Below are 18,328 nucleotides of genomic sequence, written 5' to 3' on the forward strand. Positions count from 1 at the left end.
ATGATGACAACTCTAACCCTATCAATGGAGCTAAGTGCACTCTCCTTCATGGAAACCTAGACTCACCAATCCCCTAAAAACTAGGTTGAATCCCTTTATATACTTCAAATCATTAAGCTAAATACCCCAATTTTTGAGATTCTTCCCTAAGTGCACATCTGTGCTCACATTGAAAACAGTCATGCTCCTATTCCATTGAGACTTCAACCTCTCGAGCAAGAGGCCCCCGAATATCAGTGACCCAAACTGTACCTCCGAAACCTTTCCTGTTGTTTAAACTGTCTGTTAGACATTGGGTTTCTAGTTGGCAGAGGTATGCACCCTCTCCAAGCAGGAACCACAATCCCAGTCAGGGTAAGTCACAAACACACCCTAAATTAGCCAGTGCTAATGCCCTGCTAGCTTGGAACAGAGAAGGCAGGGCTAACTTAAGAGGCAATGTGTAAATTACTTGTGCAACACTTCAAACAGTAAAACAATGAAAACGCCACACAAAAAGATACAACATTTTTTTAGAAAAATAGAGCATAATTTAATGACCAAATCAAGAACAAAACAACAAAAATCAATAAGTAGAACCAGAGTTATGAATTTTTAAGGAATAAACTGAAATATAATGCTTAAAAGCATAAAGTGCCAACCAGTGCTATCTTAGTGCGCTAAACCGGGTAAATTCCCAAAAGTTCAGGCTGACTGAGATGGAGCGTGGATCAGATACAGGGACCAGTCTTGGTCCGCTGCAAAGTACCTTGGTTATGTCATTGTCGAAGACGTGGTGCAGGTGAGGTAATGTGTCATCATCAGTCCACACAGTTAGAAGATGTGTTGGTTCCGAGCCACGCAAAGGCAAGGGTGAATTGGGAATGGGGTTGATGCACCGCACAGTCGGCGATGAGTCAGAGTCGATCCTTACAGCGGCAGCAATGCGTCCATAGTGGAGGAGATACGCCAGTTCCGAGTCCTTGCGTAAATGGTGATGCGTGAATTCTGCTGGAGTATCACTTCAAACTCACTTCCAAGGTTTCAGGACTGGTTGGCACCACTTGGCAGGGCAGATTCACAGAAGGAGGGGAGACTTCAAAGAGATGCCTTTGAAGTACACAGTCCCTGCCCTTCCTTCCCAGGCTCCATACTCACTATAGGGGGAGGGTAGGCAGCCCTTTGGGGGATGACAGGCACTGCCTATTCAGGTGTAAGGGTGAGGCTGTGTCCAGCTTCTCCCTCCCATCCTGCCCAGGATGGCCCATCAGAATGTGGATGGCCCAGCAAGTTAAACCTAAGTTCTCTTTGTGCCTGACTATCTAAAGGGAATGCACAAAGTCCAGCTGTCACCCTCCCCAGATATGTATTCAGAGACAGGCAACATGCACAAAATGACTAAAGCAAGAAGATGCCAACAATTTCAAAGTGCCATTTTCAGAATTGCAATTTAAAATCAAACTTCACCATAAGTTGTGATTTTAAATTGTGATTCCAGAGACACCGTAGTTGGGGTCCAATCTCTTCCCTATTGGAGACTACACTTATAAAATGTAATAAGGTATTCACAGTGTTATTCTGTGGGGAGGGATAGGCCTTGATGTAGTGAAAAACACATTCAACATTTTTCACTACTAGGAAATGTAAAACTTAAAAGTACATGTGCTACTTTTTAAACACGCTGCACCCTGGCATTGGGCTATCAAGGGCCTAGTTTAGGGGTGACTTATATGTATTAAAATAGAAGGTTAGGGCCTGGCAAGAGGGCTAACTTACCAGGTTGACATGACTGTTTAAAATTGCACACACAGGCTCTGCAATGGCAGGTCTGAGACATGTTTAAAGGGCTACTTAAGTGTGTGGCACAATCAGTGCTGCAGGCCCAATAGTAGCATTTAATTTGGTGCACTTTACTAGGGACTTATAAGTACATTAAATAAGCTGTTTGTGGATAAACCAATGTAACCATGTTTTAAGCAGAGAGCTTATGTACTTTAGCAATGGTTAGCAGTGGTAAAGTGATCAGGGTCCTAAAGCCAGCAAAATCAAAGTGAGCAAAACAGGAGATGTGAAGGCAAAAAGGCAAGGGAAGCCACGCCAAGGATGGCAGGTCTAACACTAGCAAACATCCCTTCACATAATACTAGCAACCTGCCAAGCTCACTGGACCACATTTGCACACCAGCTCTAGTATATGGCATTACAGCAGGTTAGGGGCCAGGTCTTACAAGACAGACTTAGGTGCATTCTGGGGTAATGGAGAACGCAATGCGCTCTCTCTTTGACCACCAATTCAATGGTTGCTTCATTGCATCTCTCAGAGTACCACAATTTCAACTGAATAGTGAGATATAAGAGTAACACATTCACTGCATTGTTTGCTGTTGTTGTTTACACCCTGAGGCGGAAAGCCGGGGTTCTCAGCGCTCTCTTGCGCTTCTTTGAATTAGAGCACTTGATTACAAATTACTCTACAACTTTTTGCGATCTGGAGAATATTTTAAAAACTGTACATATTTTAATGCCACTTTTTATCCAGACCCCTACCTGAGGCGAGATCACTTCGCTGCAGGCAGAGCCACGACCGGTTACTCATCTCCGCTCGTGGTTGGCGCTGGGCGCTCACCCCCACCCACCGGATCGGCCATCTTGGGAAGGGAAGGGAGACGGTCTAGTCGATCGTCCCTCCCGCCCTCCTCCCTCAATCCATGGATAAAAGCACCCGCACTGCCCGTCCGCGCAGCGGGCGGGCGCAGCGGGCGCGCCGGCGGCGCGCCGAAGGCGCGCCAAAGGCAAGCCCGTCTGCGCCCGTCCGCGACCGGACGGGACCAGGGGCCACCCCCCCTGCACAAACCAGTGAGGCAACTACCCGGCCTATACGGTATGATTCTTACACCCTGAAAAATCTAATGTCACCCCCCCTTATTCCCTGTCTGCACTCAATTCACCCGACCATGGCCACAGGTAGATGTTCCCATTGTAGCTATACATTTACTAGCCTTTGTGCTAGTGCTCATAGCATTAAAAACTACAAAATGTATCTCGTGAACTGTCGCTCCTTAGTTAAACACGCAGTACAAATGGCGCTACTCCTAGAAGAAACTAGCCCTGATGCTATATTTCTAACAGAAACGTGGCTTAAGGACACGCCAGACCCCGATATTACTGCCCTTATGCAACTGGGATATGCCCTCCACAGAGTGGATAGGCCACAGGGGAGAGGAGGGGGACTAGCTATTCTCGTAAAAAACCCCTATCAATGCAGGATCAGCCCGTCTTTAATTTCTAACTGTGAGAGCATGCATTTCGCATTAGATTTTAATCCGACCTCAACCTTCTCAGGAATCCTGATCTACCGCCCCCCTCATCAAATAGGAGATTTCCTAGACTCGCTCCACTCAAACATCGCTGAATCAGTGATCACCTGTCCTAATTTCTCGATTTTGGGAGATGTTAATATTCATTTGGATGACCCCAGTAATACGACGGCTAGGTCCATAGTAGACAATCTGGCAGCCCTTCAAATTACTCAGAAGGGCTTCCAGCCTACCCATGAGAAAGGCCATCTCTTAGACTGGGTATTCAGTAATGACCATAGGCTAGAGGTAGGGACACCACTGCCCCTGGCCTGGACTGACCATCTCCTGGTCCCAATACAATGGACAGTAGCTGCCCCAGCACTAGCCCTTACGCGCACTACTCAGAAAGGGAGAGAATGGTCAAAAATATCGGTAGACCAGTGGATCGAATCTTTATCTCCAGCTCCCTCCCAAATGGGAACTGATCCCACACTACTTTATGATACCTACACTAACTGGCTGTGCACAGCTCTTGACTCGGTGGCACCTTTGAAAACCCTCAAAGGAAAAACCAAATCAAAGAACTCCCCATGGTACACCCCTCAACTTAAAGAGCTGAAAAGAGGCTGTAGGAAACTGGAACGCACATGGCGAGTTTCCCATAATAATTTGGACAAACTTAGCTACCAAGAAGCAATTAAAAAATATAAAACAGAAATAAGCAATTCAAAAGCCGTGTATTTTGAAAGTTTAATTGCTAACGCCTCAAATTCATCCAGGGAAATTTTTAAAATTGCTAAATCCCTCATAGACACCCCCACTACTCCTCCTGACCCCAGCAAAATCCAACTACGCTGTGATAATCAGGCAGAATATTTTTATAACAAAATCCAGAATATCATTGCCACATTTGAACCAGCCAAAAACCTTACTTCAACACAGCTGGTGTCTTGCACGTTGAATGAGTTCCCTCTACTTAACGAGGAGCTATTAGACACTCTCATGCAAAAAGTTAAATCTGGCTCACCCATTGACCCGGCACCCCCTTGTCACTTACTTAAAATCAAGGAGACCATCAGTCCTATAATCCTTAAAATCTTAAACTCCTCCATTGCCACAAGCACAGTCCCAACAGCATGGAAACGTGCTCAAGTCAAAGCACTTTTAAAAAAACCCACCTTGGACCCCAATAACCTGGCCAATTATCGCCCAATCTCGCTCCTCCCCTGGATCAGCAAATTGCTGGAAAAACATATTAATGCCTCTGTTACCCAATACCTGGAACATAACCTCCTGCTCCACGACTCCCAAGCAGGCTTCCGCCCTAAATTAGGCACAGAAACGGCCCTGCTGACTGTGACGGAGCTGGCTAGGAAACAGATGGATCAAGGCGGCACTGTAGCAATTATGTTGCTAGATCTCAGTGCCGCCTTCGATACCGTCAATACTAGCATCCTCCTTGACCGCTTGCGTCATATAGGAATTTCAGGGAAGGCCATATTATGGCTTCAATCTTTTTTGGAGGAACGTTCCTTCGAGGTAGTCGAGAACGACGCCCGTTCAAAAACTTGGCCCCTTGAGCAAGGTGTACCACAGGGCTCGTCTCTGAGCCCTACCCTATTTAATGTATACCTTCAACCTCTGGCGGACATCGTGCGTTCGTTCGGCCTAGATATAGTAACCTATGCCGACGACACACAACTTGTGGTATCCATGAACCAGCTAAACACCTCTCCTCCTAATCTTATGAATTGTCTGGCAGCAATAAGTCACTGGATGACCCTCTCACACCTAAAGCTCAACGGTGAGAAGACGGAGCTTATGTTTCTGGGTAACTCACCAACCCCGAGCTCCGCGCTAGAGTGGCCCCCTAATATGGGGACCCCACCCCAACCCAAAACCCAAATAAAGAGCTTAGGTATGTGGTTGGACACAAAGTTGGATTTTAAGCAACAAGCCACCACTCTATCTGCCACCTGTTTTGGCCTAATGCGTATGCTCAGGAAGGTGTTGCCTCTTCTTCCCTTCCAGGCACGAAGGATTATGGTGCAGGCCATTATCCTGTCCCGTCTGGACTATGGAAACTCATTGTACCTAGGAGCCCCTAGTTCCACTACCAGAAGACTGCAGATTACCCAGAATGCAGCGGCTCGCCTTCTTCTCAACCTGGGCCGGCGAGACTCAGGCACAGCTGCACTCAGGAAACTGCATTGGCTGCCCATCAAAGCCAGAGTCGTGTTTAAATCTATGTGCATCATGCACAAAGCCATGTGGAAAACTGGCCCAGCCATGGTTTGCTCCTTTGCAAACCCTTACCTCCCTAAACGTAGCTTGAGATCCAGCTCAGCCTTCCTGGCTACCGTTAATAGAACTAAACGGGCAAGATGGGGAGGACGCTCCTTCTCTTGGAATGCCGCTAAGGCCTGGAACTCCTTGCCTGACACTCTCCGGGGCGAGCCTAATTTATTGAAGTTCCGTAAGGAACTGAAAACGCTCCTTTTCACCTAATCTGGCTCTGTGATCTTCCTGACTCAAACAATATAGCGCTACGAGGCCTCCGGGTAGAATGCGCTTAACAAAACCCTATTAATAATAATAATAATGGAAGATATGTACATGCCTGTGACTTAAAAGAAAGGGGGTTCTCACGAGGGGCAGAAAAGATATCCTCAAAACCCAGAAAGGCTGAAAGTCAGACATAAGAACAATAGAGCCCCATAGACTGACTACATGGAGACTAAGAAGAGGTCCCAGGCAACCGGAAGAATCTCCTAAGCTTGACAGAAGGATGAAGACATCCTGCATTGGAAATATAGACATGTAAAGATGAATGAAACACATCTGTGCCCTAGACACATAACGAAAAGATCCAGCCAAACATGTGATGAAACAACTCCCACAGGCTAAAGAGAAACACAGAAGAGGCCCACAGAGCAATAAGAAGACTATAAGCAGTGCCGCTGGAATAATGCAGCAGGGGAGGGCCAAACTATAAAACAGGGTTGAATAAATTATGCGGCAAGGAAAGCAGCACATTTTGTGATAGTATTACTTCACTATTTTGTCATTTTTAGACTTGTCAACACTGTCGGGGAATTAGTTGCACCTCATTAGTATCAGTTTGACACCGAAATATAGTATCAGGAAACAGAAAGGTGACCAGTCAACATTTGCAAAGGGCCTTCCACTGCACAGCAACAATGATTGCTGCGTTTTTTGTAATTTTTGAACCGTTTGAGCTAGAAATATTTTTTTGTTCAAATCTGCAGATTATGCAGCAGATGATGGATTATGTGGCAAATGTGGAAAATCTATAATTATGAAAAAAACACAGCTGTTGCACAATTGCATATTTCCAGTGGCCCTGACTATAAGATAACTGCAAGCCGGATAAAAACACAAAAGTCAAAATGGCCAGAGGGAGTCTCCTGGATAAGATTGAGGTGCAAGAAAGAAGGCCAGATCTTACCCTGTGGACCTAAGGTAATGGAAGTACTCACAAACACCAGAAACATAAGAGATTCTGAGACAGTGAATGCACAACCAAATTTAGTGTATTGGCTCAATGTTTTACCATGATAGCTATAAAGCAAGAGCCTGTGGTCCACAAAGTGCATTATTCTCAAATGTACTTATGTATTTATTTAGAGAGTTTTACAAAGCACGAGACCCAAGGGTATCAGAGCACTACACAGGGAGAAACCCCAATCCTTTGACAACACAGATAACAACCGATAAGATATAATAACAAGCATTTGCAATGCAATAGTTCTCGCATTTACGCGAGTTTAAACATTGGCATTGTAAATGACAATGCCTTTTATTTATGTTTTGGTTTTTAAAACATTAATAAAAGGCATTGTCATTTACAATGCCAACCAATAGCTTAAACTCGCATAAGTGCAAGACCTATTGCATTGCAAATGCTTGTTCAGAGTATAGTCCTCGCTCCTACCCTCTACTCTACTGTTCCAATTAACCTCTACAATGTACACCTTTCACTTCCTACTCATCACTGATTTTACTTGGGTATATAGTATGATTGTTAGGAAGGTATGCCTCCATGCACACCTGTAACTGTCAAATTCCATGTACTGCCATTTGTTTATCCTTCAAACACATTAGAGATTGCAGTCCTTCAAACACATTCAGACTTCAAGGTGGGCAAAATGTAGACTTTTGAGCATTTGTATAGCTATCTCTAAATTGTTAAGTGGCATTTAGAAACAATAACATATTTGTTTTAGTTGCAATTACAGAAGCAATATAAATTAATATTTATTGGTTTCATTTTTGCACATGCATAGTCTCTGGTACCCATTTAGTACATATTTTATACCACTGACAATTTTTTTAAAAAGCGCTGGCAATCACTACGAGTAGTTGAAATCATGTGAGGGGTACAGGCGGATCGGAATCTACAATCTGTCTGGGAACATTCCAAAAATATTTTGGTCATTGTGAGCTCCAGTAGCCATTACTGGGAATAACTAAGGCGCCCTAAAAATCCACACTCTTTCCTCTGTTCCGGGGACTATTCCACTATTATTTACTCTCTGCTCCGAGCAAGTGGTAAATATCAAGGGGGGAGGGTCGTGGGGGTATGTGGGCCGTGGTTTTAGGATGGGGATGGCATTGTTTCGAGGGGAGGCCGTGGCTTCCCCTAAGTAGGTGCTCTCTGTCCCCCTTTTGATGCTGGTGGGGTGGGCGGTGCCTGCAGCCCATGTCCCTCCTCATGTGGTGTGTTGCAGGATGTCCATCCAGTCAAACTGGGTCCATTGCTTCCCGGCAACATAATTTAAACACTGACTACAGTCAGTGATGCTGCTCATATGGTAATCACTGCCCTGCTACCAGCAGGTGCGCATGGATCATAAGCAGAGGATTTCCATCCGAACATTACAGACATTGATACCGAAGCGCCGTTAATAAAGTTAACAAACAGAAAGTGCATGAGAATAAATCGTGTAGAAAACACTCTAGTGTGATTTATTACAGTCGGTCCATAATTTAGTCCAAAATTCCACGTGTACTTCATAATTATGACTTAGGGTTGAAGGTCTATTTCCATTTCTCAAGCAGAACACTTGGACCTGCTGATATGGCTTGCATTTTGCTACCCTTGTCCGTTCTAGCGCTCTGAAGCAGCAACAATGTGGTTTGCGGCGCTTTAGAAAAACCTTAAATGAAATAAAAACTAAAGATTTCTATTCACCAGGGAACCCGTGATTTTATGTTGCATTAATTCTACGTAGCATCTGTGATTGATGTGTGAAAGCTTAGAGCACTTAGAATCCTCAGATTGTTTCCCACTGCACAAGTGCACAGGCGAGGAATGGATTATTTGCACGCTAACTGCCGGCAAAGTATTCTAAGCATAATACACTCACCCATCTATGAAAAGTCCCCCGTCTGTTGCGATGTAAGTAAGTGACTGTAGAATCACAGACTTGAAATAGCGTGCACACAAGGGTGCAGATAACCAAAGAGGATTAACATCAAGCCTCCATAATGAAACGGTATATTGTGCACGATATACAGAGCAAGACGCTATCTGATCATGCATACTTGCTTGCGTTAGAAGTGTTTGGGTGCACTGAGCGGGGGGAGCTCCAGTAGACGATATGGTGCTACACAGGGTCGGGATGCAGCTGAAGCACTTCTCAACCCGCTCGAAGATCCATTTCTCGTTCAAGCGCTTGGCCGCGCAGTCCACCAGCAACTTGTGCAGCTGCGGGGGCAAGGCGGGCAGTGACAAGGAAGATCCGAACGGGGGCCTGTGTTGTGGAGCAGGGTACGGCCACAGACAGAGGCGCTTGAGGGGGCTGCAGCACGAAAGGGAAAGCAGCGATCAGGGAGAGGATGTGCAACAAAAAACACGACTCCGAGAGGCGGCAGTCATGCTTATAATTAAAACAAGAAAATGACGAGCACTGGCGAGGGACAGCGAAAGTCCAAATAACAAGCATTACCCCTTCCTCCAGCGCTTCCGCTGCCTCCCTTGCTGCTCGTCGTGATGCCTCGGGCGGGAAAGGAAACAGAAACCTACAAGGCGTGCAGCATTTAGAAGCATGGCAGAGGAAGATTCCGACGCGCGCATTGGGATTGGGTCGCGCGCGTGAGCTGTCTACGTTACAAGCTCACGCGTGCGACCCAATCCGAAGGCGCGCGTCTGAATCTGCCTCTGCCATTGACAATGCTGCGCGCGTGGCCAGCTCTTGTCTCCACCCGTTGTCGGCTGAGCGGACAGCTATAGTCCTCGCTGCGAGAGTGCGCTTTCGCCAAAGCGAGACCTAATAAAGGAAAAACTAACTATGCACTATCCAATACCACCTTGGGCGAGGAGAGAACAACTCCTGTAGGGATGTATGACATTACAACGCATACATTTACAAAGCCTGCCTTAACATCGCAAGTTTTACAACGCATACCATTACAACGCATAGTGCTTTTGGGCGCTGGATAGTGAATAGTTTAATTTACTATTCCAACTCCAGTCCCCGTGGATAGTAGGGAAGGTGTTGGATAGTACATTAAACCTATTCCCTATCCTAGAGCGCCCCCCAGTGCAATGCGTTGTAATAGTTTGCGTTGTAAAAGTTGCGTCGTAAAGGCACTGCGTGGTAAAAGTTGTGTTGTAAAGGATGTTTACCCTCTTGTAGCGATTGCAGTATGTATATAGTGTGAGGGCATCCTCTATCCGAACCTTCTGGAGTCTCCAGAGTTCAAATGGTCAGGCTGAATCCTAAAATGGAGATCTCATGGACGAAATCTGTTAAATAAGATCATTTTGACTTCTTTCTTGAAGGCTGATGTTGAGGAAGAGAGTTCCAAATTCTAGGGGCCGACCATGAGAAGATGCAGTCATAGGTCTTCTTTTTTCTGAATCTTGGATGTTCTAGCAGGAGCGAGCTAGTGCTCCTAAGGGAGCGGTTGCCTGCTGATATTGTGAGCTTCTGTGCCAGAGATAAGGGTGTCTTATGGTGTAAGGCTTTGTGCATCACGCAGGCTATCTTCAGCTGGATATTGACATCGAAAGGGAGCCATTGGAGAGATTTAGGAGATGGAGTAATGTGGTCAAAACGTTTCAAAACCTGTAATTAGCCTTGCTGCTGCATTGAGGGTCGCCTCAGGTGGGGCCATTCTTGCTCTCAGCAGATCTGTTAGGGTTGCTCTCCCATATCCCAGTCTGGATATGACTAGGGACTGTACTGCTATCTTCAAATCTGAATGTGGTATATATGGATTTACCTTCTTGAGGAGATTCATTTGGATACAAGCTCCTCTTGTGGCTGCACTAATGTGTACCTGTATGCTGAGGTTCTTATCCAGCATTATCCCAAGGGAGTTTGTGGACTCGATGACAGCAGGTTCGCAAGCGAGGACACTAAGGTGGGTATTCCGAGGTGGTTATTCCGTTCTTCAGCTGGTGTGAGCTGTGTGGCAGGGATATTAGGAATTCTCTTTTCAGGGCATTCAATTTGAGGTGGTTTCCTGATAGCCAGATTTGAGTTCTTAGAAGTGTGTCATTTAGGGCCACATGCATCAACACATTTTCCCATAGACACAGAATGGGCAAAACACGTTGATACATCTGGCCCTTAGTGTTTTAATGTGTCCCGGAGAGAAAGTCCTTAGTTGAAGCTGAGCATCAACTGCATACACGTGATAAGATATGATTGTTTGTTTGAGGATCTCTGTCAGTTATTTCATAAAAATGTTGAACAGAGTGGGGGATAGGATGGATCCTTGCAGTGCATCAAATATATGCATGTCACCTAGATCAACACAACATATTTCGTATAGTGTTATCAATTTCAACAGTATCTTATCTTCAAATGTGCCACCTTGGATCTGTTGCAGTTGAGGTCATTCCTACCAGCTAGTCCAAACTGGAGGACTGATGCACCATAAATACTGAGGAGGAACCAATACAATTTAAGTGCATCTTTCTCCAGGTAGAAAGCCGGTATTGTTCTCAGTGTCTCTGAATCCATATTTATAGAAGACATCATGGTATGGCATGAGGAATTGTGTATTTCTGTCAGACAGTCCACCAGCTTGCAACAAATTACTGTTGGGCTACAGTTATCACAAGGGGTGGAGATGGGCAGTCAGTGTGTCTGTTTTGCAAAGGTTTTGCCTCTTTGCAGATCATAGGGTAGGGAGGCGGTGGCAGTGTCTCCCCGACCCGCTGTTGACACGAAGGTAGAGTTCCTAGACTGTTTGTCTGTCCTGACTGCGAGGGCTGCGAGGAGCTAGGAAGGAAAACAAGACTTTGGCATTTTTTAATATTTGCGACCGATTTTTAAATTGTTTTTAGGATTGATTTTAATAATCCACAAGTACAAATATAAATTGCCGTAATTTCCTAAATACTCTCCCCCGCATTGTCTGGGCTCGATATTGGAGCCTGCCCGCCCCGGTCCGACTCGGCAAATATTGCCGTAGAGCGGAGGGCGGACAGGTAAGAGCAAGGCATACGAACTTCCACTTCCGCTAGAGCGGAGGTCAGCGCTCTAGTCGTCACCGTCCTCAGGGCTATTTAGCCACGCCTTCCTATCAAGCGCGCAGCGGTTGCGCGCAGGGGGCGCCTTCGAGCGCGCCTAAGAAGCGCCGAAGAAAAGCCCGTCTGCGCCCGTCCGCGACAGGACGGGACGAAGGGACATGGCATTGACCCCTGGAATTGGAATCTTTGGGACACAGGTCAGCTCTAAAATATCTTATTCTAGGGAACAACTCCTTAGTATGACCCCGATCTCCACCACTACTTGCATGCGAGAACCCTGGCCTAACTTTGAGGGCCCTTTCTCCTGTGCTAATTGTCGCTTCCAGGCTGTACACATATGTCTAATGAGGGATCTCCCTACTGACACGGGCATTTCAGCCGTGACGAAACAGCCTGATCAGACATCCTCCTTGCTTGGAGTAGCTAACGCACTCAATGTTAACCATGTTGTCGGAAAAGGACCTCCAGGATTTAAGTGTTTTTTATTAAATATACGTTCTTTACCTAAACACTATCAACAACTATGGGATCTCATTAACACAGACATGCCAGACATCTCTTTTCTTACAGAGACATGGCTGAAGCCTCACACTATCCCCACAATAATGCTAGGAATTCCAGCTGGATATAAGATTTTACATCTATTTCGCTTGAATAAAATTGGAGGAGGTGTGGCTGTTATTTATAAAGAGAACCTAAAAGTCTCAGTATTAGACCAACGTTGTAATGCTCAGATGGAATTAATGATTTTCAGGTTTTCGCTCTCCCTTAAATCACAGTGGAAAGGAGCATTAATATATCGTCCCCCTGGCTCATATTCTGATTTTTCTTTAACCCTTATGGAACTTTTAGCCCCGTACCTCAGAGCTAATGAGGATTTCATTCTCCTTGGAGATTTTAATGTTCATATAGATGTACCAAACAACCCGGACACCATATCTTTGCTTGGTGATCTATCTAGTTTGGGACTTAAAACTCAGAATAAAGGCCCAACACACTTGGGCGGTCACACATTGGACAAACAGCCTGATTCATGTACGGGCCGTTTTGCGTGGCCCTAATAGCGAATCATAGCGACTCGCTATTGGGGACACGCAAAACGGTATTCATGTAGGAATTGCTAAATAAATAGCGATTCCTACATGTTCTCTATTTGCGAGTAGAAAATTGCTACTCGCAAAAAAAGGAATGACTCCCCATTCATTCCTATGGGCCAAAAGGCCCATAGGAATGAATGGGGAGTATCCCTTATTTGCGAGTAGCAATTTACTACTCGCAAATAAGATAGCGATTTTAAGGGTGCCAGGGGTGTCCAAAGGACACCCTGTAGCACCCCTAAAATGCACATTTGAACAGGTGTTGCGCACACACATGTCCAAAGGACATGTGTGTGTGCAACATGCAACTTAGAAAAATGCTTTTAAAAGCATTTTTCTAAGTTTTTGCTATTTACCGAGAGGTCTGACCTCTCGGTAAATAGCGGCCCAAATTTGCAAAATCGCAATTTTCGTAAATGTCATGAATAGCATTTAAGGAATCTCTAATAGAGATTCCTTAAATGCTAATTCTCGCATATTAGCTAATTCTTCATTAGCGATTTTTGCATTTGGGATTGTGAATCCCAAATGCCAAAATTGCACTCGCAAAAGGCAAGATTCTGAGAATCTTGCCCTTTGCGAGTGCAATTTAGCTTCATGAATCAGGCTGTTAATCTTTACCAACTGCCCCAAGATAATATGTTGCCCTCCCATCATTATCAGTTGGTCAGACCATTATATGTTAACCTTCAAGTTACTTGGCCCTTATCCACTGCTCCAAAAACCTCTTCCTGCTATTTGGAAACGAAAATGGCATAAAATAACTCCTGAAGAACTACAGAAAATATGGAAAGAACCCATTTTCTTTGAAGAGGATAACATTGAACAAGGCTTAGCCAAGTTCAATAAAGCACTCCTGGATGCTATTGATTTACTCGCACCATTAGAATTGCATAAGCAATGTACTAAAGTAAAAACAGAAACATGGTATACAGAAGAACTAAGAGTTGAGAAACAAAAATGTAGGAGTCTGGAGAAAAAATTGAGGAAAACACGTACTCCTATTAGCAAAACACTCTATCTGGAGGCTCAATCTAAGTATCTTAAAAATATTAAAAAAGCTCGGAAGGATAAACTTGATCTACAAATAACAGAATCAAGCTAGCCGGGCTGAAGAGAGGTGTTACCTCGAAACCGGGCCGGTCCTCGGATGCTTGTTTCCGTTCTGGGAAGGACATGGCTTTTGTAGTTCGGACTGGACTGTTCCCATGGGGCACAGGGTCAGCGCTGATTTGCATATCGCCATTGTCTAACCCAGGGTGGTGTGGAGTGGAAAAACGATGGATTTGGGCCCAGATCTTTGGACTGGGGTGAATGTGTGACATTGATCCACATTCTGTCCATCATTGTTGTGTTTGCAGTTACCGCTCTAAGTGTACTGGGGATGCTCAGACGTGAGTCCCAGGCACTCCACACCACTGGAATCAAGCTAGCCGGGCTGAAGAGAGGTGTTACCTCGAAACCGGGCCGGTCCCCGGATGCTTGTTTCCGTTCTGGGAAGGACATGACTTTTGTAGTTCGGACTGGACTGTTCCCATGGGGCACAGGGTCAGCGCTGATTTGCATATCGCCATTGTCTAACCCAGGGTGGTGTGGAGTGGAAAAACGATGGATTTGGGCCCAGATCTTTGGACTGGGGTGAATGTGTGACATTGATCCACATTCTGTCCATCATTGTTGTGTTTGCAGTTACCGCTCTAAGTGTACTGGGGATGCTCAGACGTGAGTCCCAGGCACTCCACACCACTGGAATCAAGCTAGCCGGGCTGAAGAGAGGTGTTACCTCGAAACCGGGCCGGTGCTCGGATGCTTGTTTCCGTTCTGGGAAGGACATGGCTTTTGTAGTTTGGACTGGACTGTTCCCATGGGGCACAGGGTCAGCGCTGATTTGCATATCGCCATTGTCTAACCCAGGGTGGTGTGGAGTGGAAAAACGATGGATTTGGGCCCAGATCTTTGGACTGGGGTGAATGTGTGACATTGATCCACATTCTGTCCATCATTGTTGTGTTTGCAGTTACCACTCTAAGTGTACTGGGGATGCTCAGACGTGAGTCCCAGGCACTCCACACCACTGGAATCAAGCTAGCCGGGCTGAAGAGAGGTGTTACCTCGAAACCGGGCCGGTCCTCGGATGCTTGTTTCCGTTCTGGGAAGGACATGGCTTTTGTAGTTCGGACTGGACTGTTCCCATGGGGCACAGGGTCAGCACTGATTTGCATATCGCCATTGTCTAACCCAGGGTGGTGTGGAGTGGAAAAACGATGGATTTGGGCCCAGATCTTTGGACTGGGGTGAATGTGTGACATTGATCCACATTCTGTCCATCATTGTTGTGTTTGCAGTTACCGCTCTAAGTGTACTGGGGATGCTCAGACGTGAGTCCCAGGCACTCCACACCACTGGAATCAAGCTAGCCGGGCTGAAGAGAGGTGTTACCTCGAAACCGGGCCGGTCCTCGGATGCTTGTTTCCGTTCTGGGAAGGACATGGCTTTTGTAGTTCGGACTGGACTGTTCCCATGGGGCACAGGGTCAGCTCTGATTTGAATATCGCCATTGTCTAACCCAGGGTGGTGTGGAGTGGAAAAACGATGGATTTGGGCCCAGATCTTTGGACTGGGGTGAATGTGTGACATTGATCCACATTCTGTCCATCATTGTTGTGTTTGCAGTTACCGCTCTAAGTGTACTGGGGATGCTCAGACGTGAGTCCCAGGCACTCCACACCACTGGAATCAAGCTAGCCGGGCTGAAGAGAGGTGTTACCTCGAAACCGGGCCGGTCCTCGGATGCTTGTTTCCGTTCTGGGAAGGACATGGCTTTTGTAGTTCGGACTGGACTGTTCCCATGGGGCACAGGGTCAGCGCTGATTTGCATATCGCCATTGTCTAACCCAGGGTGGTGTGGAGTGGAAAAACGATGGATTTGGGCCCAGATCTTTGGACTGGGGTGAATGTGTGACATTGATCCACATTCTGTCCATCATTGTTGTGTTTGCAGTTACCGCTCTAAGTGTACTGGGGATGCTCAGACGTGAGTCCCAGGCACTCCACACCACTGGAATCAAGCTAGCCGGGCTGAAGAGAGGTGTTACCTCGAAACCGGGCCGGTCCTCGGATGCTTGTTTCCGTTCTGGGAAGGACATGGCTTTTGTAGTTCGGACTGGACTGTTCACATGGGGCACAGGGTCAGCGCTGATTTGCATATCGCCATTGTCTAACCCAGGGTGGTGTGGAGTGGAAAAACGATGGATTTGGGCCCAGATCTTTGGACTGGGGTGAATGTGTGACATTGATCCACATTCTGTCCATCATTGTTGTGTTTGCAGTTACCGCTCTAAGTGTACTGGGGATGCTCAGACGTGAGTCCCAGGCACTTCACACCACTGGAATCAAGCTAGCCGGGCTGAAGAGAGGTGTTACCTCGAAACCGGGCCGGTCCTCGGATGCTTGTTTCCGTTCTGGGAAGGACATGGCTTTTGTAGTTCGGACTGGACTGTTCCCATGGGGCACAGGGTCAGCACTGATTTGCATATCGCCATTGTCTAACCCAGGGTGGTGTGGAGTGGAAAAACGATGGATTTGGGCCCAGATCTTTGGACTGGGGTGAATGTGTGACATTGATCCACATTCTGTCCATCATTGTTGTGTTTGCAGTTACCGCTCTAAGTGTACTGGGGATGCTCAGACGTGAGTCCCAGGCACTCCACACCACTGGAATCAAGCTAGCCGGGCTGAAGAGAGGTGTTACCTCGAAACCGGGCCGGTCCTCGGATGCTTGTTTCCGTTCTGGGAAGGACATGGCTTTTGTAGTTCGGACTGGACTGTTCCCATGGGGCACAGGGTCAGCTCTGATTTGAATATCGCCATTGTCTAACCCAGGGTGGTGTGGAGTGGAAAAACGATGGATTTGGGCCCAGATCTTTGGACTGGGGTGAATGTGTGACATTGATCCACATTCTGTCCATCATTGTTGTGTTTGCAGTTACCGCTCTAAGTGTACTGGGGATGCTCAGACGTGAGTCCCAGGCACTCCACACCACTGGAATCAAGCTAGCCGGGCTGAAGAGAGGTGTTACCTCGAAACCGGGCCGGTCCTCGGATGCTTGTTTCCGTTCTGGGAAGGACATGGCTTTTGTAGTTCGGACTGGACTGTTCCCATGGGGCACAGGGTCAGCGCTGATTTGCATATCGCCATTGTCTAACCCAGGGTGGTGTGGAGTGGAAAAACGATGGATTTGGGCCCAGATCTTTGGACTGGGGTGAATGTGTGACATTGATCCACATTCTGTCCATCATTGTTGTGTTTGCAGTTACCGCTCTAAGTGTACTGGGGATGCTCAGACGTGAGTCCCAGGCACTCCACACCACTGGAATCAAGCTAGCCGGGCTGAAGAGAGGTGTTACCTCGAAACCGGGCCGGTCCTCGGATGCTTGTTTCCGTTCTGGGAAGGACATGGCTGGCTTTTGTAGTTCGGACTGGACTGTTCCCATGGGGCACAGGGTCAGCGCTGATTTGCATATCGCCATTGTCTAACCCAGGGTGGTGTGGAGTGGAAAAACGATGGATTTGGGCCCAGATCTTTGGACTGGGGTGAATGTGTGACATTGATCCACATTCTGTCCATCATTGTTGTGTTTGCAGTTACCGCTCTAAGTGTACTGGGGATGCTCAGACGTGAGTCCCAGGCACTCCACACCACTGGAATCAAGCTAGCCGGGCTGAAGAGAGGTGTTACCTCGAAACCGGTCCGGTCCTCGGATGCTTGTTTCCGTTCTGGGAAGGACATGGCTTTTGTAGTTCGGACTGGACTGTTCCCATGGGGCACAGGGTCAGCGCTGATTTGCATATCGCCATTGTCTAACCCAGGGTGGTGTGGAGTGGAAAAACGATGGATTTGGGCCCAGATCTTTGGACTGGGGTGAATGTGTGACATTGATCCACATTCTGTCCATCATTGTTGTGTTTGCAGTTACCGCTCTAAGTGTACTGGGGATGCTCAGACGTGAGTCCCAGGCACTCCACACCACTGGAATCAAGCAAGCCGGGCTGAAGAGAGATGTTACCTCGAAACCGGGCCGGTCCTCGGATGCTTGTTTCCGTTCTGGGAAGGACATGGCTTTTGTAGTTCGGACTGGACTGTTCCCATGGGGCACAGGGTCAGCGCTGATTTGCATATCGCCATTGTCTAACCCAGGGTGGTGTGGAGTGGAAAAACGATGGATTTGGGCCCAGATCTTTGGACTGGGGTGAATGTGTGACATTGATCCACATTCTGTCCATCATTGTTGTGTTTGCAGCTACAAATAACAGAGGCAGGAAATTCTACCAGGGAACTTTTTAAAATTTTACAATCCTTTGTTAAGCCCACAGCCTGTGAAAGTCCAGATGACTTTAGTCAGAACCTATGTGACGAGGTCTCTGTATTCTTTGAAAATAAAAT

The sequence above is a fragment of the Lissotriton helveticus genome, chromosome 6 (genome assembly GCF_964261635.1).
Source record: "Lissotriton helveticus chromosome 6, aLisHel1.1, whole genome shotgun sequence".
Taxonomy (NCBI): Eukaryota; Metazoa; Chordata; class Amphibia; order Caudata; family Salamandridae; genus Lissotriton; species Lissotriton helveticus.